The sequence below is a fragment of the Haliotis rufescens genome, unplaced genomic scaffold (assembly GCF_023055435.1).
Source record: "Haliotis rufescens isolate VD_foot unplaced genomic scaffold, xgHalRufe1.0.p SCAF_21, whole genome shotgun sequence".
NCBI classification, from domain to species: domain Eukaryota; kingdom Metazoa; phylum Mollusca; class Gastropoda; order Lepetellida; family Haliotidae; genus Haliotis; species Haliotis rufescens.
In genome coordinates this window covers 14,639,882-14,657,616 of record NW_025963902.1, presented here as the reverse complement: position 1 = coordinate 14,657,616, position 17,735 = coordinate 14,639,882, and the positions used below count along the sequence as shown (strand labels likewise).

Genomic DNA, 17,735 nt, shown 5'->3' with positions numbered 1-17,735 from the left:
AAAATATTTCAGAACAGAATATGCATTAGCTAACTTCATTTCGGAAGAGATGCCTTATGTTTCCCTGACATTTTTTTATTTGCCATGCCAACCAATTTCCATTTATGTCATCATAGATTCGCACATATCTCGCCCTCGCCTAGCCTAGTGCTCGTTTCAAATGACAGTCTTCCTCGTCGGCCGGAATAGCTCAGTTGGGAGAGCGTTAGACTGAAGATCTAAAGGCCCCCGGTTCAATCCCGGGTTCCGGCACAGAGTGCAGGACTCTGGCGGCTGACCACACTTTTTGGAAGTCAGTTTTATGAATATGTTTACCCCAAATCAAAAGTCAAAAGTCACCAATCTCACAGAGTATCTGCAAAATATTTCAGAACAGAATATGCATTAGCTAACTTCATTTCGGAAGAGATGCCTTATGTTTCCCTGACATTTTTTTATTTGCCATGCCAACCAATTTCCATTTATGTCATCATAGATTCGCACATATCTCGCCCTCGCCTAGCCTAGTGCTCGTTTCAAATGACAGACTTCCTCGTCGGCCGGAATAGCTCAGTTGGGAGAGCGTTAGACTGAAGATCTAAAGGCCCCCGGTTCAATCCCGGGTTCCGGCACAGAGTGCAGGACTCTGGCGGCTGACCACACTTTTTGGAAGTCAGTTTTATGAATATGTTTACCCCAAATCAAAAGTCAAAAGTCACCAATCTCACAGAGTATCTGCAAAATATTTCAGAACAGAATATGCATTAGCTAACTTCATTTCGGAAGAGATGCCTTATGTTTCCCTGACATTTTTTTATTTGCCATGCCAACCAATTTCCATTTATGTCATCATAGATTCGCACATATCTCGCCCTCGCCTAGCCTAGTGCTCGTTTCAAATGACAGTCTTCCTCGTCGGCCGGAATAGCTCAGTTGGGAGAGCGTTAGACTGAAGATCTAAAGGCCCCCGGTTCAATCCCGGGTTCCGGCACAGAGTGCAGGACTCTGGCGGCTGACCACACTTTTTGGAAGTCAGTTTTATGAATATGTTTACCCCAAATCAAAAGTCAAAAGTCACCAATCTCACAGAGTATCTGCAAAATATTTCAGAACAGAATATGCATTAGCTAACTTCATTTCGGAAGAGATGCCTTATGTTTCCCTGACATTTTTTTATTTGCCATGCCAACCAATTTCCATTTATGTCATCATAGATTCGCACATATCTCGCCCTCGCCTAGCCTAGTGCTCGTTTCAAATGACAGACTTCCTCGTCGGCCGGAATAGCTCAGTTGGGAGAGCGTTAGACTGAAGATCTAAAGGCCCCCGGTTCAATCCCGGGTTCCGGCACAGAGTGCAGGACTCTGGCGGCTGACCACACTTTTTGGAAGTCAGTTTTATGAATATGTTTACCCCAAATCAAAAGTCAAAAGTCACCAATCTCACAGAGTATCTGCAAAATATTTCAGAACAGAATATGCATTAGCTAACTTCATTTCGGAAGAGATGCCTTATGTTTCCCTGACATTTTTTTATTTGCCATGCCAACCAATTTCCATTTATGTCATCATAGATTCGCACATATCTCGCCCTCGCCTAGCCTAGTGCTCGTTTCAAATGACAGACTTCCTCGTCGGCCGGAATAGCTCAGTTGGGAGAGCGTTAGACTGAAGATCTAAAGGCCCCCGGTTCAATCCCGGGTTCCGGCACAGAGTGCAGGACTCTGGCGGCTGACCACACTTTTTGGAAGTCAGTTTTATGAATATGTTTACCCCAAATCAAAAGTCAAAAGTCACCAATCTCACAGAGTATCTGCAAAATATTTCAGAACAGAATATGCATTAGCTAACTTCATTTCGGAAGAGATGCCTTATGTTTCCCTGACATTTTTTTATTTGCCATGCCAACCAATTTCCATTTATGTCATCATAGATTCGCACATATCTCGCCCTCGCCTAGCCTAGTGCTCGTTTCAAATGACAGTCTTCCTCGTCGGCCGGAATAGCTCAGTTGGGAGAGCGTTAGACTGAAGATCTAAAGGCCCCCGGTTCAATCCCGGGTTCCGGCACAGAGTGCAGGACTCTGGCGGCTGACCACACTTTTTGGAAGTCAGTTTTATGAATATGTTTACCCCAAATCAAAAGTCAAAAGTCACCAATCTCACAGAGTATCTGCAAAATATTTCAGAACAGAATATGCATTAGCTAACTTCATTTCGGAAGAGATGCCTTATGTTTCCCTGACATTTTTTTATTTGCCATGCCAACCAATTTCCATTTATGTCATCATAGATTCGCACATATCTCGCCCTCGCCTAGCCTAGTGCTCGTTTCAAATGACAGTCTTCCTCGTCGGCCGGAATAGCTCAGTTGGGAGAGCGTTAGACTGAAGATCTAAAGGCCCCCGGTTCAATCCCGGGTTCCGGCACAGAGTGCAGGACTCTGGCGGCTGACCACACTTTTTGGAAGTCAGTTTTATGAATATGTTTACCCCAAATCAAAAGTCAAAAGTCACCAATCTCACAGAGTATCTGCAAAATATTTCAGAACAGAATATGCATTAGCTAACTTCATTTCGGAAGAGATGCCTTATGTTTCCCTGACATTTTTTTATTTGCCATGCCAACCAATTTCCATTTATGTCATCATAGATTCGCACATATCTCGCCCTCGCCTAGCCTAGTGCTCGTTTCAAATGACAGACTTCCTCGTCGGCCGGAATAGCTCAGTTGGGAGAGCGTTAGACTGAAGATCTAAAGGCCCCCGGTTCAATCCCGGGTTCCGGCACAGAGTGCAGGACTCTGGCGGCTGACCACACTTTTTGGAAGTCAGTTTTATGAATATGTTTACCCCAAATCAAAAGTCAAAAGTCACCAATCTCACAGAGTATCTGCAAAATATTTCAGAACAGAATATGCATTAGCTAACTTCATTTCGGAAGAGATGCCTTATGTTTCCCTGACATTTTTTTATTTGCCATGCCAACCAATTTCCATTTATGTCATCATAGATTCGCACATATCTCGCCCTCGCCTAGCCTAGTGCTCGTTTCAAATGACAGTCTTCCTCGTCGGCCGGAATAGCTCAGTTGGGAGAGCGTTAGACTGAAGATCTAAAGGCCCCCGGTTCAATCCCGGGTTCCGGCACAGAGTGCAGGACTCTGGCGGCTGACCACACTTTTTGGAAGTCAGTTTTATGAATATGTTTACCCCAAATCAAAAGTCAAAAGTCACCAATCTCACAGAGTATCTGCAAAATATTTCAGAACAGAATATGCATTAGCTAACTTCATTTCGGAAGAGATGCCTTATGTTTCCCTGACATTTTTTTATTTGCCATGCCAACCAATTTCCATTTATGTCATCATAGATTCGCACATATCTCGCCCTCGCCTAGCCTAGTGCTCGTTTCAAATGACAGACTTCCTCGTCGGCCGGAATAGCTCAGTTGGGAGAGCGTTAGACTGAAGATCTAAAGGCCCCCGGTTCAATCCCGGGTTCCGGCACAGAGTGCAGGACTCTGGCGGCTGACCACACTTTTTGGAAGTCAGTTTTATGAATATGTTTACCCCAAATCAAAAGTCAAAAGTCACCAATCTCACAGAGTATCTGCAAAATATTTCAGAACAGAATATGCATTAGCTAACTTCATTTCGGAAGAGATGCCTTATGTTTCCCTGACATTTTTTTATTTGCCATGCCAACCAATTTCCATTTATGTCATCATAGATTCGCACATATCTCGCCCTCGCCTAGCCTAGTGCTCGTTTCAAATGACAGTCTTCCTCGTCGGCCGGAATAGCTCAGTTGGGAGAGCGTTAGACTGAAGATCTAAAGGCCCCCGGTTCAATCCCGGGTTCCGGCACAGAGTGCAGGACTCTGGCGGCTGACCACACTTTTTGGAAGTCAGTTTTATGAATATGTTTACCCCAAATCAAAAGTCAAAAGTCACCAATCTCACAGAGTATCTGCAAAATATTTCAGAACAGAATATGCATTAGCTAACTTCATTTCGGAAGAGATGCCTTATGTTTCCCTGACATTTTTTTATTTGCCATGCCAACCAATTTCCATTTATGTCATCATAGATTCGCACATATCTCGCCCTCGCCTAGCCTAGTGCTCGTTTCAAATGACAGTCTTCCTCGTCGGCCGGAATAGCTCAGTTGGGAGAGCGTTAGACTGAAGATCTAAAGGCCCCCGGTTCAATCCCGGGTTCCGGCACAGAGTGCAGGACTCTGGCGGCTGACCACACTTTTTGGAAGTCAGTTTTATGAATATGTTTACCCCAAATCAAAAGTCAAAAGTCACCAATCTCACAGAGTATCTGCAAAATATTTCAGAACAGAATATGCATTAGCTAACTTCATTTCGGAAGAGATGCCTTATGTTTCCCTGACATTTTTTTATTTGCCATGCCAACCAATTTCCATTTATGTCATCATAGATTCGCACATATCTCGCCCTCGCCTAGCCTAGTGCTCGTTTCAAATGACAGACTTCCTCGTCGGCCGGAATAGCTCAGTTGGGAGAGCGTTAGACTGAAGATCTAAAGGCCCCCGGTTCAATCCCGGGTTCCGGCACAGAGTGCAGGACTCTGGCGGCTGACCACACTTTTTGGAAGTCAGTTTTATGAATATGTTTACCCCAAATCAAAAGTCAAAAGTCACCAATCTCACAGAGTATCTGCAAAATATTTCAGAACAGAATATGCATTAGCTAACTTCATTTCGGAAGAGATGCCTTATGTTTCCCTGACATTTTTTTATTTGCCATGCCAACCAATTTCCATTTATGTCATCATAGATTCGCACATATCTCGCCCTCGCCTAGCCTAGTGCTCGTTTCAAATGACAGACTTCCTCGTCGGCCGGAATAGCTCAGTTGGGAGAGCGTTAGACTGAAGATCTAAAGGCCCCCGGTTCAATCCCGGGTTCCGGCACAGAGTGCAGGACTCTGGCGGCTGACCACACTTTTTGGAAGTCAGTTTTATGAATATGTTTACCCCAAATCAAAAGTCAAAAGTCACCAATCTCACAGAGTATCTGCAAAATATTTCAGAACAGAATATGCATTAGCTAACTTCATTTCGGAAGAGATGCCTTATGTTTCCCTGACATTTTTTTATTTGCCATGCCAACCAATTTCCATTTATGTCATCATAGATTCGCACATATCTCGCCCTCGCCTAGCCTAGTGCTCGTTTCAAATGACAGACTTCCTCGTCGGCCGGAATAGCTCAGTTGGGAGAGCGTTAGACTGAAGATCTAAAGGCCCCCGGTTCAATCTCAGGTTCCGGCACAGAGTGCAGGACTCTGGCGGCTGACCACACTTTTTGGAAGTCAGTTTTATGAATATGTTTACCCCAAATCAAAAGTCAAAAGTCACCAATCTCACAGAGTATCTGCAAAATATTTCAGAACAGAATATGCATTAGCTAACTTCATTTCGGAAGAGATGCCTTATGTTTCCCTGACATTTTTTTATTTGCCATGCCAACCAATTTCCATTTATGTCATCATAGATTCGCACATATCTCGCCCTCGCCTAGCCTAGTGCTCGTTTCAAATGACAGACTTCCTCGTCGGCCGGAATAGCTCAGTTGGGAGAGCGTTAGACTGAAGATCTAAAGGCCCCCGGTTCAATCCCGGGTTCCGGCACAGAGTGCAGGACTCTGGCGGCTGACCACACTTTTTGGAAGTCAGTTTTATGAATATGTTTACCCCAAATCAAAAGTCAAAAGTCACCAATCTCACAGAGTATCTGCAAAATATTTCAGAACAGAATATGCATTAGCTAACTTCATTTCGGAAGAGATGCCTTATGTTTCCCTGACATTTTTTTATTTGCCATGCCAACCAATTTCCATTTATGTCATCATAGATTCGCACATATCTCGCCCTCGCCTAGCCTAGTGCTCGTTTCAAATGACAGACTTCCTCGTCGGCCGGAATAGCTCAGTTGGGAGAGCGTTAGACTGAAGATCTAAAGGCCCCCGGTTCAATCCCGGGTTCCGGCACAGAGTGCAGGACTCTGGCGGCTGACCACACTTTTTGGAAGTCAGTTTTATGAATATGTTTACCCCAAATCAAAAGTCAAAAGTCACCAATCTCACAGAGTATCTGCAAAATATTTCAGAACAGAATATGCATTAGCTAACTTCATTTCGGAAGAGATGCCTTATGTTTCCCTGACATTTTTTTATTTGCCATGCCAACCAATTTCCATTTATGTCATCATAGATTCGCACATATCTCGCCCTCGCCTAGCCTAGTGCTCGTTTCAAATGACAGTCTTCCTCGTCGGCCGGAATAGCTCAGTTGGGAGAGCGTTAGACTGAAGATCTAAAGGCCCCCGGTTCAATCCCGGGTTCCGGCACAGAGTGCAGGACTCTGGCGGCTGACCACACTTTTTGGAAGTCAGTTTTATGAATATGTTTACCCCAAATCAAAAGTCAAAAGTCACCAATCTCACAGAGTATCTGCAAAATATTTCAGAACAGAATATGCATTAGCTAACTTCATTTCGGAAGAGATGCCTTATGTTTCCCTGACATTTTTTTATTTGCCATGCCAACCAATTTCCATTTATGTCATCATAGATTCGCACATATCTCGCCCTCGCCTAGCCTAGTGCTCGTTTCAAATGACAGTCTTCCTCGTCGGCCGGAATAGCTCAGTTGGGAGAGCGTTAGACTGAAGATCTAAAGGCCCCCGGTTCAATCCCGGGTTCCGGCACAGAGTGCAGGACTCTGGCGGCTGACCACACTTTTTGGAAGTCAGTTTTATGAATATGTTTACCCCAAATCAAAAGTCAAAAGTCACCAATCTCACAGAGTATCTGCAAAATATTTCAGAACAGAATATGCATTAGCTAACTTCATTTCGGAAGAGATGCCTTATGTTTCCCTGACATTTTTTTATTTGCCATGCCAACCAATTTCCATTTATGTCATCATAGATTCGCACATATCTCGCCCTCGCCTAGCCTAGTGCTCGTTTCAAATGACAGTCTTCCTCGTCGGCCGGAATAGCTCAGTTGGGAGAGCGTTAGACTGAAGATCTAAAGGCCCCCGGTTCAATCCCGGGTTCCGGCACAGAGTGCAGGACTCTGGCGGCTGACCACACTTTTTGGAAGTCAGTTTTATGAATATGTTTACCCCAAATCAAAAGTCAAAAGTCACCAATCTCACAGAGTATCTGCAAAATATTTCAGAACAGAATATGCATTAGCTAACTTCATTTCGGAAGAGATGCCTTATGTTTCCCTGACATTTTTTTATTTGCCATGCCAACCAATTTCCATTTATGTCATCATAGATTCGCACATATCTCGCCCTCGCCTAGCCTAGTGCTCGTTTCAAATGACAGTCTTCCTCGTCGGCCGGAATAGCTCAGTTGGGAGAGCGTTAGACTGAAGATCTAAAGGCCCCCGGTTCAATCCCAGGTTCCGGCACAGAGTGCAGGACTCTGGCGGCTGACCACACTTTTTGGAAGTCAGTTTTATGAATATGTTTACCCCAAATCAAAAGTCAAAAGTCACCAATCTCACAGAGTATCTGCAAAATATTTCAGAACAGAATATGCATTAGCTAACTTCATTTCGGAAGAGATGCCTTATGTTTCCCTGACATTTTTTTATTTGCCATGCCAACCAATTTCCATTTATGTCATCATAGATTCGCACATATCTCGCCCTCGCCTAGCCTAGTGCTCGTTTCAAATGACAGACTTCCTCGTCGGCCGGAATAGCTCAGTTGGGAGAGCGTTAGACTGAAGATCTAAAGGCCCCCGGTTCAATCCCGGGTTCCGGCACAGAGTGCAGGACTCTGGCGGCTGACCACACTTTTTGGAAGTCAGTTTTATGAATATGTTTACCCCAAATCAAAAGTCAAAAGTCACCAATCTCACAGAGTATCTGCAAAATATTTCAGAACAGAATATGCATTAGCTAACTTCATTTCGGAAGAGATGCCTTATGTTTCCCTGACATTTTTTTATTTGCCATGCCAACCAATTTCCATTTATGTCATCATAGATTCGCACATATCTCGCCCTCGCCTAGCCTAGTGCTCGTTTCAAATGACAGACTTCCTCGTCGGCCGGAATAGCTCAGTTGGGAGAGCGTTAGACTGAAGATCTAAAGGCCCCCGGTTCAATCCCGGGTTCCGGCACAGAGTGCAGGACTCTGGCGGCTGACCACACTTTTTGGAAGTCAGTTTTATGAATATGTTTACCCCAAATCAAAAGTCAAAAGTCACCAATCTCACAGAGTATCTGCAAAATATTTCAGAACAGAATATGCATTAGCTAACTTCATTTCGGAAGAGATGCCTTATGTTTCCCTGACATTTTTTTATTTGCCATGCCAACCAATTTCCATTTATGTCATCATAGATTCGCACATATCTCGCCCTCGCCTAGCCTAGTGCTCGTTTCAAATGACAGTCTTCCTCGTCGGCCGGAATAGCTCAGTTGGGAGAGCGTTAGACTGAAGATCTAAAGGCCCCCGGTTCAATCCCGGGTTCCGGCACAGAGTGCAGGACTCTGGCGGCTGACCACACTTTTTGGAAGTCAGTTTTATGAATATGTTTACCCCAAATCAAAAGTCAAAAGTCACCAATCTCACAGAGTATCTGCAAAATATTTCAGAACAGAATATGCATTAGCTAACTTCATTTCGGAAGAGATGCCTTATGTTTCCCTGACATTTTTTTATTTGCCATGCCAACCAATTTCCATTTATGTCATCATAGATTCGCACATATCTCGCCCTCGCCTAGCCTAGTGCTCGTTTCAAATGACGGACTTCCTCGTCGGCCGGAATAGCTCAGTTGGGAGAGCGTTAGACTGAAGATCTAAAGGCCCCCGGTTCAATCCCGGGTTCCGGCACAGAGTGCAGGACTCTGGCGGCTGACCACACTTTTTGGAAGTCAGTTTTATGAATATGTTTACCCCAAATCAAAAGTCAAAAGTCACCAATCTCACAGAGTATCTGCAAAATATTTCAGAACAGAATATGCATTAGCTAACTTCATTTCGGAAGAGATGCCTTATGTTTCCCTGACATTTTTTTATTTGCCATGCCAACCAATTTCCATTTATGTCATCATAGATTCGCACATATCTCGCCCTCGCCTAGCCTAGTGCTCGTTTCAAATGACAGTCTTCCTCGTCGGCCGGAATAGCTCAGTTGGGAGAGCGTTAGACTGAAGATCTAAAGGCCCCCGGTTCAATCCCGGGTTCCGGCACAGAGTGCAGGACTCTGGCGGCTGACCACACTTTTTGGAAGTCAGTTTTATGAATATGTTTACCCCAAATCAAAAGTCAAAAGTCACCAATCTCACAGAGTATCTGCAAAATATTTCAGAACAGAATATGCATTAGCTAACTTCATTTCGGAAGAGATGCCTTATGTTTCCCTGACATTTTTTTATTTGCCATGCCAACCAATTTCCATTTATGTCATCATAGATTCGCACATATCTCGCCCTCGCCTAGCCTAGTGCTCGTTTCAAATGACAGACTTCCTCGTCGGCCGGAATAGCTCAGTTGGGAGAGCGTTAGACTGAAGATCTAAAGGCCCCCGGTTCAATCCCGGGTTCCGGCACAGAGTGCAGGACTCTGGCGGCTGACCACACTTTTTGGAAGTCAGTTTTATGAATATGTTTACCCCAAATCAAAAGTCAAAAGTCACCAATCTCACAGAGTATCTGCAAAATATTTCAGAACAGAATATGCATTAGCTAACTTCATTTCGGAAGAGATGCCTTATGTTTCCCTGACATTTTTTTATTTGCCATGCCAACCAATTTCCATTTATGTCATCATAGATTCGCACATATCTCGCCCTCGCCTAGCCTAGTGCTCGTTTCAAATGACAGTCTTCCTCGTCGGCCGGAATAGCTCAGTTGGGAGAGCGTTAGACTGAAGATCTAAAGGCCCCCGGTTCAATCCCGGGTTCCGGCACAGAGTGCAGGACTCTGGCGGCTGACCACACTTTTTGGAAGTCAGTTTTATGAATATGTTTACCCCAAATCAAAAGTCAAAAGTCACCAATCTCACAGAGTATCTGCAAAATATTTCAGAACAGAATATGCATTAGCTAACTTCATTTCGGAAGAGATGCCTTATGTTTCCCTGACATTTTTTTATTTGCCATGCCAACCAATTTCCATTTATGTCATCATAGATTCGCACATATCTCGCCCTCGCCTAGCCTAGTGCTCGTTTCAAATGACGGACTTCCTCGTCGGCCGGAATAGCTCAGTTGGGAGAGCGTTAGACTGAAGATCTAAAGGCCCCCGGTTCAATCCCGGGTTCCGGCACAGAGTGCAGGACTCTGGCGGCTGACCACACTTTTTGGAAGTCAGTTTTATGAATATGTTTACCCCAAATCAAAAGTCAAAAGTCACCAATCTCACAGAGTATCTGCAAAATATTTCAGAACAGAATATGCATTAGCTAACTTCATTTCGGAAGAGATGCCTTATGTTTCCCTGACATTTTTTTATTTGCCATGCCAACCAATTTCCATTTATGTCATCATAGATTCGCACATATCTCGCCCTCGCCTAGCCTAGTGCTCGTTTCAAATGACAGTCTTCCTCGTCGGCCGGAATAGCTCAGTTGGGAGAGCGTTAGACTGAAGATCTAAAGGCCCCCGGTTCAATCCCGGGTTCCGGCACAGAGTGCAGGACTCTGGCGGCTGACCACACTTTTTGGAAGTCAGTTTTATGAATATGTTTACCCCAAATCAAAAGTCAAAAGTCACCAATCTCACAGAGTATCTGCAAAATATTTCAGAACAGAATATGCATTAGCTAACTTCATTTCGGAAGAGATGCCTTATGTTTCCCTGACATTTTTTTATTTGCCATGCCAACCAATTTCCATTTATGTCATCATAGATTCGCACATATCTCGCCCTCGCCTAGCCTAGTGCTCGTTTCAAATGACAGTCTTCCTCGTCGGCCGGAATAGCTCAGTTGGGAGAGCGTTAGACTGAAGATCTAAAGGCCCCCGGTTCAATCCCGGGTTCCGGCACAGAGTGCAGGACTCTGGCGGCTGACCACACTTTTTGGAAGTCAGTTTTATGAATATGTTTACCCCAAATCAAAAGTCAAAAGTCACCAATCTCACAGAGTATCTGCAAAATATTTCAGAACAGAATATGCATTAGCTAACTTCATTTCGGAAGAGATGCCTTATGTTTCCCTGACATTTTTTTATTTGCCATGCCAACCAATTTCCATTTATGTCATCATAGATTCGCACATATCTCGCCCTCGCCTAGCCTAGTGCTCGTTTCAAATGACAGTCTTCCTCGTCGGCCGGAATAGCTCAGTTGGGAGAGCGTTAGACTGAAGATCTAAAGGCCCCCGGTTCAATCCCGGGTTCCGGCACAGAGTGCAGGACTCTGGCGGCTGACCACACTTTTTGGAAGTCAGTTTTATGAATATGTTTACCCCAAATCAAAAGTCAAAAGTCACCAATCTCACAGAGTATCTGCAAAATATTTCAGAACAGAATATGCATTAGCTAACTTCATTTCGGAAGAGATGCCTTATGTTTCCCTGACATTTTTTTATTTGCCATGCCAACCAATTTCCATTTATGTCATCATAGATTCGCACATATCTCGCCCTCGCCTAGCCTAGTGCTCGTTTCAAATGACAGTCTTCCTCGTCGGCCGGAATAGCTCAGTTGGGAGAGCGTTAGACTGAAGATCTAAAGGCCCCCGGTTCAATCCCGGGTTCCGGCACAGAGTGCAGGACTCTGGCGGCTGACCACACTTTTTGGAAGTCAGTTTTATGAATATGTTTACCCCAAATCAAAAGTCAAAAGTCACCAATCTCACAGAGTATCTGCAAAATATTTCAGAACAGAATATGCATTAGCTAACTTCATTTCGGAAGAGATGCCTTATGTTTCCCTGACATTTTTTTATTTGCCATGCCAACCAATTTCCATTTATGTCATCATAGATTCGCACATATCTCGCCCTCGCCTAGCCTAGTGCTCGTTTCAAATGACAGACTTCGTCGTCGGCCGGAATAGCTCAGTTGGGAGAGCGTTAGACTGAAGATCTAAAGGCCCCCGGTTCAATCCCGGGTTCCGGCACAGAGTGCAGGACTCTGGCGGCTGACCACACTTTTTGGAAGTCAGTTTTATGAATATGTTTACCCCAAATCAAAAGTCAAAAGTCACCAATCTCACAGAGTATCTGCAAAATATTTCAGAACAGAATATGCATTAGCTAACTTCATTTCGGAAGAGATGCCTTATGTTTCCCTGACATTTTTTTATTTGCCATGCCAACCAATTTCCATTTATGTCATCATAGATTCGCACATATCTCGCCCTCGCCTAGCCTAGTGCTCGTTTCAAATGACAGACTTCCTCGTCGGCCGGAATAGCTCAGTTGGGAGAGCGTTAGACTGAAGATCTAAAGGCCCCCGGTTCAATCCCGGGTTCCGGCACAGAGTGCAGGACTCTGGCGGCTGACCACACTTTTTGGAAGTCAGTTTTATGAATATGTTTACCCCAAATCAAAAGTCAAAAGTCACCAATCTCACAGAGTATCTGCAAAATATTTCAGAACAGAATATGCATTAGCTAACTTCATTTCGGAAGAGATGCCTTATGTTTCCCTGACATTTTTTTATTTGCCATGCCAACCAATTTCCATTTATGTCATCATAGATTCGCACATATCTCGCCCTCGCCTAGCCTAGTGCTCGTTTCAAATGACAGTCTTCCTCGTCGGCCGGAATAGCTCAGTTGGGAGAGCGTTAGACTGAAGATCTAAAGGCCCCCGGTTCAATCCCGGGTTCCGGCACAGAGTGCAGGACTCTGGCGGCTGACCACACTTTTTGGAAGTCAGTTTTATGAATATGTTTACCCCAAATCAAAAGTCAAAAGTCACCAATCTCACAGAGTATCTGCAAAATATTTCAGAACAGAATATGCATTAGCTAACTTCATTTCGGAAGAGATGCCTTATGTTTCCCTGACATTTTTTTATTTGCCATGCCAACCAATTTCCATTTATGTCATCATAGATTCGCACATATCTCGCCCTCGCCTAGCCTAGTGCTCGTTTCAAATGACGGACTTCCTCGTCGGCCGGAATAGCTCAGTTGGGAGAGCGTTAGACTGAAGATCTAAAGGCCCCCGGTTCAATCCCGGGTTCCGGCACAGAGTGCAGGACTCTGGCGGCTGACCACACTTTTTGGAAGTCAGTTTTATGAATATGTTTACCCCAAATCAAAAGTCAAAAGTCACCAATCTCACAGAGTATCTGCAAAATATTTCAGAACAGAATATGCATTAGCTAACTTCATTTCGGAAGAGATGCCTTATGTTTCCCTGACATTTTTTTATTTGCCATGCCAACCAATTTCCATTTATGTCATCATAGATTCGCACATATCTCGCCCTCGCCTAGCCTAGTGCTCGTTTCAAATGACAGTCTTCCTCGTCGGCCGGAATAGCTCAGTTGGGAGAGCGTTAGACTGAAGATCTAAAGGCCCCCGGTTCAATCCCGGGTTCCGGCACAGAGTGCAGGACTCTGGCGGCTGACCACACTTTTTGGAAGTCAGTTTTATGAATATGTTTACCCCAAATCAAAAGTCAAAAGTCACCAATCTCACAGAGTATCTGCAAAATATTTCAGAACAGAATATGCATTAGCTAACTTCATTTCGGAAGAGATGCCTTATGTTTCCCTGACATTTTTTTATTTGCCATGCCAACCAATTTCCATTTATGTCATCATAGATTCGCACATATCTCGCCCTCGCCTAGCCTAGTGCTCGTTTCAAATGACAGACTTCCTCGTCGGCCGGAATAGCTCAGTTGGGAGAGCGTTAGACTGAAGATCTAAAGGCCCCCGGTTCAATCCCGGGTTCCGGCACAGAGTGCAGGACTCTGGCGGCTGACCACACTTTTTGGAAGTCAGTTTTATGAATATGTTTACCCCAAATCAAAAGTCAAAAGTCACCAATCTCACAGAGTATCTGCAAAATATTTCAGAACAGAATATGCATTAGCTAACTTCATTTCGGAAGAGATGCCTTATGTTTCCCTGACATTTTTTTATTTGCCATGCCAACCAATTTCCATTTATGTCATCATAGATTCGCACATATCTCGCCCTCGCCTAGCCTAGTGCTCGTTTCAAATGACAGTCTTCCTCGTCGGCCGGAATAGCTCAGTTGGGAGAGCGTTAGACTGAAGATCTAAAGGCCCCCGGTTCAATCCCGGGTTCCGGCACAGAGTGCAGGACTCTGGCGGCTGACCACACTTTTTGGAAGTCAGTTTTATGAATATGTTTACCCCAAATCAAAAGTCAAAAGTCACCAATCTCACAGAGTATCTGCAAAATATTTCAGAACAGAATATGCATTAGCTAACTTCATTTCGGAAGAGATGCCTTATGTTTCCCTGACATTTTTTTATTTGCCATGCCAACCAATTTCCATTTATGTCATCATAGATTCGCACATATCTCGCCCTCGCCTAGCCTAGTGCTCGTTTCAAATGACAGACTTCCTCGTCGGCCGGAATAGCTCAGTTGGGAGAGCGTTAGACTGAAGATCTAAAGGCCCCCGGTTCAATCCCGGGTTCCGGCACAGAGTGCAGGACTCTGGCGGCTGACCACACTTTTTGGAAGTCAGTTTTATGAATATGTTTACCCCAAATCAAAAGTCAAAAGTCACCAATCTCACAGAGTATCTGCAAAATATTTCAGAACAGAATATGCATTAGCTAACTTCATTTCGGAAGAGATGCCTTATGTTTCCCTGACATTTTTTTATTTGCCATGCCAACCAATTTCCATTTATGTCATCATAGATTCGCACATATCTCGCCCTCGCCTAGCCTAGTGCTCGTTTCAAATGACAGTCTTCCTCGTCGGCCGGAATAGCTCAGTTGGGAGAGCGTTAGACTGAAGATCTAAAGGCCCCCGGTTCAATCCCGGGTTCCGGCACAGAGTGCAGGACTCTGGCGGCTGACCACACTTTTTGGAAGTCAGTTTTATGAATATGTTTACCCCAAATCAAAAGTCAAAAGTCACCAATCTCACAGAGTATCTGCAAAATATTTCAGAACAGAATATGCATTAGCTAACTTCATTTCGGAAGAGATGCCTTATGTTTCCCTGACATTTTTTTATTTGCCATGCCAACCAATTTCCATTTATGTCATCATAGATTCGCACATATCTCGCCCTCGCCTAGCCTAGTGCTCGTTTCAAATGACAGTCTTCCTCGTCGGCCGGAATAGCTCAGTTGGGAGAGCGTTAGACTGAAGATCTAAAGGCCCCCGGTTCAATCCCGGGTTCCGGCACAGAGTGCAGGACTCTGGCGGCTGACCACACTTTTTGGAAGTCAGTTTTATGAATATGTTTACCCCAAATCAAAAGTCAAAAGTCACCAATCTCACAGAGTATCTGCAAAATATTTCAGAACAGAATATGCATTAGCTAACTTCATTTCGGAAGAGATGCCTTATGTTTCCCTGACATTTTTTTATTTGCCATGCCAACCAATTTCCATTTATGTCATCATAGATTCGCACATATCTCGCCCTCGCCTAGCCTAGTGCTCGTTTCAAATGACAGTCTTCCTCGTCGGCCGGAATAGCTCAGTTGGGAGAGCGTTAGACTGAAGATCTAAAGGCCCCCGGTTCAATCCCGGGTTCCGGCACAGAGTGCAGGACTCTGGCGGCTGACCACACTTTTTGGAAGTCAGTTTTATGAATATGTTTACCCCAAATCAAAAGTCAAAAGTCACCAATCTCACAGAGTATCTGCAAAATATTTCAGAACAGAATATGCATTAGCTAACTTCATTTCGGAAGAGATGCCTTATGTTTCCCTGACATTTTTTTATTTGCCATGCCAACCAATTTCCATTTATGTCATCATAGATTCGCACATATCTCGCCCTCGCCTAGCCTAGTGCTCGTTTCAAATGACAGTCTTCCTCGTCGGCCGGAATAGCTCAGTTGGGAGAGCGTTAGACTGAAGATCTAAAGGCCCCCGGTTCAATCCCGGGTTCCGGCACAGAGTGCAGGACTCTGGCGGCTGACCACACTTTTTGGAAGTCAGTTTTATGAATATGTTTACCCCAAATCAAAAGTCAAAAGTCACCAATCTCACAGAGTATCTGCAAAATATTTCAGAACAGAATATGCATTAGCTAACTTCATTTCGGAAGAGATGCCTTATGTTTCCCTGACATTTTTTTATTTGCCATGCCAACCAATTTCCATTTATGTCATCATAGATTCGCACATATCTCGCCCTCGCCTAGCCTAGTGCTCGTTTCAAATGACAGTCTTCCTCGTCGGCCGGAATAGCTCAGTTGGGAGAGCGTTAGACTGAAGATCTAAAGGCCCCCGGTTCAATCCCGGGTTCCGGCACAGAGTGCAGGACTCTGGCGGCTGACCACACTTTTTGGAAGTCAGTTTTATGAATATGTTTACCCCAAATCAAAAGTCAAAAGTCACCAATCTCACAGAGTATCTGCAAAATATTTCAGAACAGAATATGCATTAGCTAACTTCATTTCGGAAGAGATGCCTTATGTTTCCCTGACATTTTTTTATTTGCCATGCCAACCAATTTCCATTTATGTCATCATAGATTCGCACATATCTCGCCCTCGCCTAGCCTAGTGCTCGTTTCAAATGACAGTCTTCCTCGTCGGCCGGAATAGCTCAGTTGGGAGAGCGTTAGACTGAAGATCTAAAGGCCCCCGGTTCAATCCCGGGTTCCGGCACAGAGTGCAGGACTCTGGCGGCTGACCACACTTTTTGGAAGTCAGTTTTATGAATATGTTTACCCCAAATCAAAAGTCAAAAGTCACCAATCTCACAGAGTATCTGCAAAATATTTCAGAACAGAATATGCATTAGCTAACTTCATTTCGGAAGAGATGCCTTATGTTTCCCTGACATTTTTTTATTTGCCATGCCAACCAATTTCCATTTATGTCATCATAGATTCGCACATATCTCGCCCTCGCCTAGCCTAGTGCTCGTTTCAAATGACAGTCTTCCTCGTCGGCCGGAATAGCTCAGTTGGGAGAGCGTTAGACTGAAGATCTAAAGGCCCCCGGTTCAATCCCGGGTTCCGGCACAGAGTGCAGGACTCTGGCGGCTGACCACACTTTTTGGAAGTCAGTTTTATGAATATGTTTACCCCAAATCAAAAGTCAAAAGTCACCAATCTCACAGAGTATCTGCAAAATATTTCAGAACAGAATATGCATTAGCTAACTTCATTTCGGAAGAGATGCCTTATGTTTCCCTGACATTTTTTTATTTGCCATGCCAACCAATTTCCATTTATGTCATCATAGATTCGCACATATCTCGCCCTCGCCTAGCCTAGTGCTCGTTTCAAATGACAGACTTCCTCGTCGGCCGGAATAGCTCAGTTGGGAGAGCGTTAGACTGAAGATCTAAAGGCCCCCGGTTCAATCCCGGGTTCCGGCACAGAGTGCAGGACTCTGGCGGCTGACCACACTTTTTGGAAGTCAGTTTTATGAATATGTTTACCCCAAATCAAAAGTCAAAAGTCACCAATCTCACAGAGTATCTGCAAAATATTTCAGAACAGAATATGCATTAGCTAACTTCATTTCGGAAGAGATGCCTTATGTTTCCCTGACATTTTTTTATTTGCCATGCCAACCAATTTCCATTTATGTCATCATAGATTCGCACATATCTCGCCCTCGCCTAGC

General features: G+C 44.2%; 48 non-coding genes across 48 annotated transcripts; all 48 read left to right on the top strand.

Annotated features, from left to right (window-relative positions):
* Positions 1 to 179: 179 nt before the first annotated feature.
* Trnaf-gaa lies at positions 180 to 252 on the top strand. Its single transcript has one exon. It is a non-coding gene; the product is annotated as a tRNA-Phe (tRNA).
* Positions 253 to 538: 286 nt separating this feature from the next.
* Positions 539 to 611, top strand: Trnaf-gaa. Its single transcript has one exon. It is a non-coding gene; the product is annotated as a tRNA-Phe (tRNA).
* A 286-nt stretch (positions 612 to 897) lies between these two features.
* Trnaf-gaa lies at positions 898 to 970 on the top strand. The gene has a single exon. It is a non-coding gene; the product is annotated as a tRNA-Phe (tRNA).
* A 286-nt stretch (positions 971 to 1,256) lies between these two features.
* Positions 1,257 to 1,329, top strand: Trnaf-gaa. The gene has a single exon. It is a non-coding gene; the product is annotated as a tRNA-Phe (tRNA).
* Positions 1,330 to 1,615: 286 nt separating this feature from the next.
* Trnaf-gaa lies at positions 1,616 to 1,688 on the top strand. Its single transcript has one exon. It is a non-coding gene; the product is annotated as a tRNA-Phe (tRNA).
* A 286-nt stretch (positions 1,689 to 1,974) lies between these two features.
* Positions 1,975 to 2,047, top strand: Trnaf-gaa. The gene has a single exon. It is a non-coding gene; the product is annotated as a tRNA-Phe (tRNA).
* Positions 2,048 to 2,333: 286 nt separating this feature from the next.
* Trnaf-gaa lies at positions 2,334 to 2,406 on the top strand. The gene has a single exon. It is a non-coding gene; the product is annotated as a tRNA-Phe (tRNA).
* Positions 2,407 to 2,692: 286 nt separating this feature from the next.
* Positions 2,693 to 2,765, top strand: Trnaf-gaa. The gene has a single exon. It is a non-coding gene; the product is annotated as a tRNA-Phe (tRNA).
* A 286-nt stretch (positions 2,766 to 3,051) lies between these two features.
* Trnaf-gaa lies at positions 3,052 to 3,124 on the top strand. The gene has a single exon. It is a non-coding gene; the product is annotated as a tRNA-Phe (tRNA).
* Positions 3,125 to 3,410: 286 nt separating this feature from the next.
* On the top strand, positions 3,411 to 3,483 carry Trnaf-gaa. The gene has a single exon. It is a non-coding gene; the product is annotated as a tRNA-Phe (tRNA).
* Positions 3,484 to 3,769: 286 nt separating this feature from the next.
* Trnaf-gaa lies at positions 3,770 to 3,842 on the top strand. Its single transcript has one exon. It is a non-coding gene; the product is annotated as a tRNA-Phe (tRNA).
* A 286-nt stretch (positions 3,843 to 4,128) lies between these two features.
* Trnaf-gaa lies at positions 4,129 to 4,201 on the top strand. Its single transcript has one exon. It is a non-coding gene; the product is annotated as a tRNA-Phe (tRNA).
* Positions 4,202 to 4,487: 286 nt separating this feature from the next.
* Positions 4,488 to 4,560, top strand: Trnaf-gaa. Its single transcript has one exon. It is a non-coding gene; the product is annotated as a tRNA-Phe (tRNA).
* A 286-nt stretch (positions 4,561 to 4,846) lies between these two features.
* On the top strand, positions 4,847 to 4,919 carry Trnaf-gaa. The gene has a single exon. It is a non-coding gene; the product is annotated as a tRNA-Phe (tRNA).
* Positions 4,920 to 5,564: 645 nt separating this feature from the next.
* Trnaf-gaa lies at positions 5,565 to 5,637 on the top strand. Its single transcript has one exon. It is a non-coding gene; the product is annotated as a tRNA-Phe (tRNA).
* Positions 5,638 to 5,923: 286 nt separating this feature from the next.
* Trnaf-gaa lies at positions 5,924 to 5,996 on the top strand. Its single transcript has one exon. It is a non-coding gene; the product is annotated as a tRNA-Phe (tRNA).
* A 286-nt stretch (positions 5,997 to 6,282) lies between these two features.
* Positions 6,283 to 6,355, top strand: Trnaf-gaa. The gene has a single exon. It is a non-coding gene; the product is annotated as a tRNA-Phe (tRNA).
* A 286-nt stretch (positions 6,356 to 6,641) lies between these two features.
* Trnaf-gaa lies at positions 6,642 to 6,714 on the top strand. The gene has a single exon. It is a non-coding gene; the product is annotated as a tRNA-Phe (tRNA).
* A 286-nt stretch (positions 6,715 to 7,000) lies between these two features.
* Positions 7,001 to 7,073, top strand: Trnaf-gaa. Its single transcript has one exon. It is a non-coding gene; the product is annotated as a tRNA-Phe (tRNA).
* A 286-nt stretch (positions 7,074 to 7,359) lies between these two features.
* Trnaf-gaa lies at positions 7,360 to 7,432 on the top strand. Its single transcript has one exon. It is a non-coding gene; the product is annotated as a tRNA-Phe (tRNA).
* A 286-nt stretch (positions 7,433 to 7,718) lies between these two features.
* Positions 7,719 to 7,791, top strand: Trnaf-gaa. Its single transcript has one exon. It is a non-coding gene; the product is annotated as a tRNA-Phe (tRNA).
* Positions 7,792 to 8,077: 286 nt separating this feature from the next.
* On the top strand, positions 8,078 to 8,150 carry Trnaf-gaa. The gene has a single exon. It is a non-coding gene; the product is annotated as a tRNA-Phe (tRNA).
* A 286-nt stretch (positions 8,151 to 8,436) lies between these two features.
* Trnaf-gaa lies at positions 8,437 to 8,509 on the top strand. The gene has a single exon. It is a non-coding gene; the product is annotated as a tRNA-Phe (tRNA).
* A 286-nt stretch (positions 8,510 to 8,795) lies between these two features.
* Positions 8,796 to 8,868, top strand: Trnaf-gaa. Its single transcript has one exon. It is a non-coding gene; the product is annotated as a tRNA-Phe (tRNA).
* Positions 8,869 to 9,154: 286 nt separating this feature from the next.
* Positions 9,155 to 9,227, top strand: Trnaf-gaa. Its single transcript has one exon. It is a non-coding gene; the product is annotated as a tRNA-Phe (tRNA).
* A 286-nt stretch (positions 9,228 to 9,513) lies between these two features.
* Trnaf-gaa lies at positions 9,514 to 9,586 on the top strand. The gene has a single exon. It is a non-coding gene; the product is annotated as a tRNA-Phe (tRNA).
* Positions 9,587 to 9,872: 286 nt separating this feature from the next.
* Positions 9,873 to 9,945, top strand: Trnaf-gaa. Its single transcript has one exon. It is a non-coding gene; the product is annotated as a tRNA-Phe (tRNA).
* Positions 9,946 to 10,231: 286 nt separating this feature from the next.
* Trnaf-gaa lies at positions 10,232 to 10,304 on the top strand. The gene has a single exon. It is a non-coding gene; the product is annotated as a tRNA-Phe (tRNA).
* Positions 10,305 to 10,590: 286 nt separating this feature from the next.
* Trnaf-gaa lies at positions 10,591 to 10,663 on the top strand. Its single transcript has one exon. It is a non-coding gene; the product is annotated as a tRNA-Phe (tRNA).
* A 286-nt stretch (positions 10,664 to 10,949) lies between these two features.
* On the top strand, positions 10,950 to 11,022 carry Trnaf-gaa. The gene has a single exon. It is a non-coding gene; the product is annotated as a tRNA-Phe (tRNA).
* Positions 11,023 to 11,308: 286 nt separating this feature from the next.
* On the top strand, positions 11,309 to 11,381 carry Trnaf-gaa. Its single transcript has one exon. It is a non-coding gene; the product is annotated as a tRNA-Phe (tRNA).
* Positions 11,382 to 11,667: 286 nt separating this feature from the next.
* Trnaf-gaa lies at positions 11,668 to 11,740 on the top strand. The gene has a single exon. It is a non-coding gene; the product is annotated as a tRNA-Phe (tRNA).
* A 286-nt stretch (positions 11,741 to 12,026) lies between these two features.
* Trnaf-gaa lies at positions 12,027 to 12,099 on the top strand. Its single transcript has one exon. It is a non-coding gene; the product is annotated as a tRNA-Phe (tRNA).
* A 286-nt stretch (positions 12,100 to 12,385) lies between these two features.
* Trnaf-gaa lies at positions 12,386 to 12,458 on the top strand. Its single transcript has one exon. It is a non-coding gene; the product is annotated as a tRNA-Phe (tRNA).
* Positions 12,459 to 12,744: 286 nt separating this feature from the next.
* Trnaf-gaa lies at positions 12,745 to 12,817 on the top strand. The gene has a single exon. It is a non-coding gene; the product is annotated as a tRNA-Phe (tRNA).
* Positions 12,818 to 13,103: 286 nt separating this feature from the next.
* On the top strand, positions 13,104 to 13,176 carry Trnaf-gaa. Its single transcript has one exon. It is a non-coding gene; the product is annotated as a tRNA-Phe (tRNA).
* Positions 13,177 to 13,462: 286 nt separating this feature from the next.
* Positions 13,463 to 13,535, top strand: Trnaf-gaa. Its single transcript has one exon. It is a non-coding gene; the product is annotated as a tRNA-Phe (tRNA).
* A 286-nt stretch (positions 13,536 to 13,821) lies between these two features.
* Trnaf-gaa lies at positions 13,822 to 13,894 on the top strand. Its single transcript has one exon. It is a non-coding gene; the product is annotated as a tRNA-Phe (tRNA).
* Positions 13,895 to 14,180: 286 nt separating this feature from the next.
* On the top strand, positions 14,181 to 14,253 carry Trnaf-gaa. Its single transcript has one exon. It is a non-coding gene; the product is annotated as a tRNA-Phe (tRNA).
* Positions 14,254 to 14,539: 286 nt separating this feature from the next.
* Trnaf-gaa lies at positions 14,540 to 14,612 on the top strand. The gene has a single exon. It is a non-coding gene; the product is annotated as a tRNA-Phe (tRNA).
* A 286-nt stretch (positions 14,613 to 14,898) lies between these two features.
* Positions 14,899 to 14,971, top strand: Trnaf-gaa. Its single transcript has one exon. It is a non-coding gene; the product is annotated as a tRNA-Phe (tRNA).
* Positions 14,972 to 15,257: 286 nt separating this feature from the next.
* On the top strand, positions 15,258 to 15,330 carry Trnaf-gaa. Its single transcript has one exon. It is a non-coding gene; the product is annotated as a tRNA-Phe (tRNA).
* Positions 15,331 to 15,616: 286 nt separating this feature from the next.
* Positions 15,617 to 15,689, top strand: Trnaf-gaa. The gene has a single exon. It is a non-coding gene; the product is annotated as a tRNA-Phe (tRNA).
* A 286-nt stretch (positions 15,690 to 15,975) lies between these two features.
* On the top strand, positions 15,976 to 16,048 carry Trnaf-gaa. Its single transcript has one exon. It is a non-coding gene; the product is annotated as a tRNA-Phe (tRNA).
* Positions 16,049 to 16,334: 286 nt separating this feature from the next.
* Trnaf-gaa lies at positions 16,335 to 16,407 on the top strand. Its single transcript has one exon. It is a non-coding gene; the product is annotated as a tRNA-Phe (tRNA).
* A 286-nt stretch (positions 16,408 to 16,693) lies between these two features.
* Trnaf-gaa lies at positions 16,694 to 16,766 on the top strand. The gene has a single exon. It is a non-coding gene; the product is annotated as a tRNA-Phe (tRNA).
* Positions 16,767 to 17,052: 286 nt separating this feature from the next.
* On the top strand, positions 17,053 to 17,125 carry Trnaf-gaa. The gene has a single exon. It is a non-coding gene; the product is annotated as a tRNA-Phe (tRNA).
* Positions 17,126 to 17,411: 286 nt separating this feature from the next.
* Trnaf-gaa lies at positions 17,412 to 17,484 on the top strand. Its single transcript has one exon. It is a non-coding gene; the product is annotated as a tRNA-Phe (tRNA).
* Positions 17,485 to 17,735: the final 251 nt, after the last annotated feature.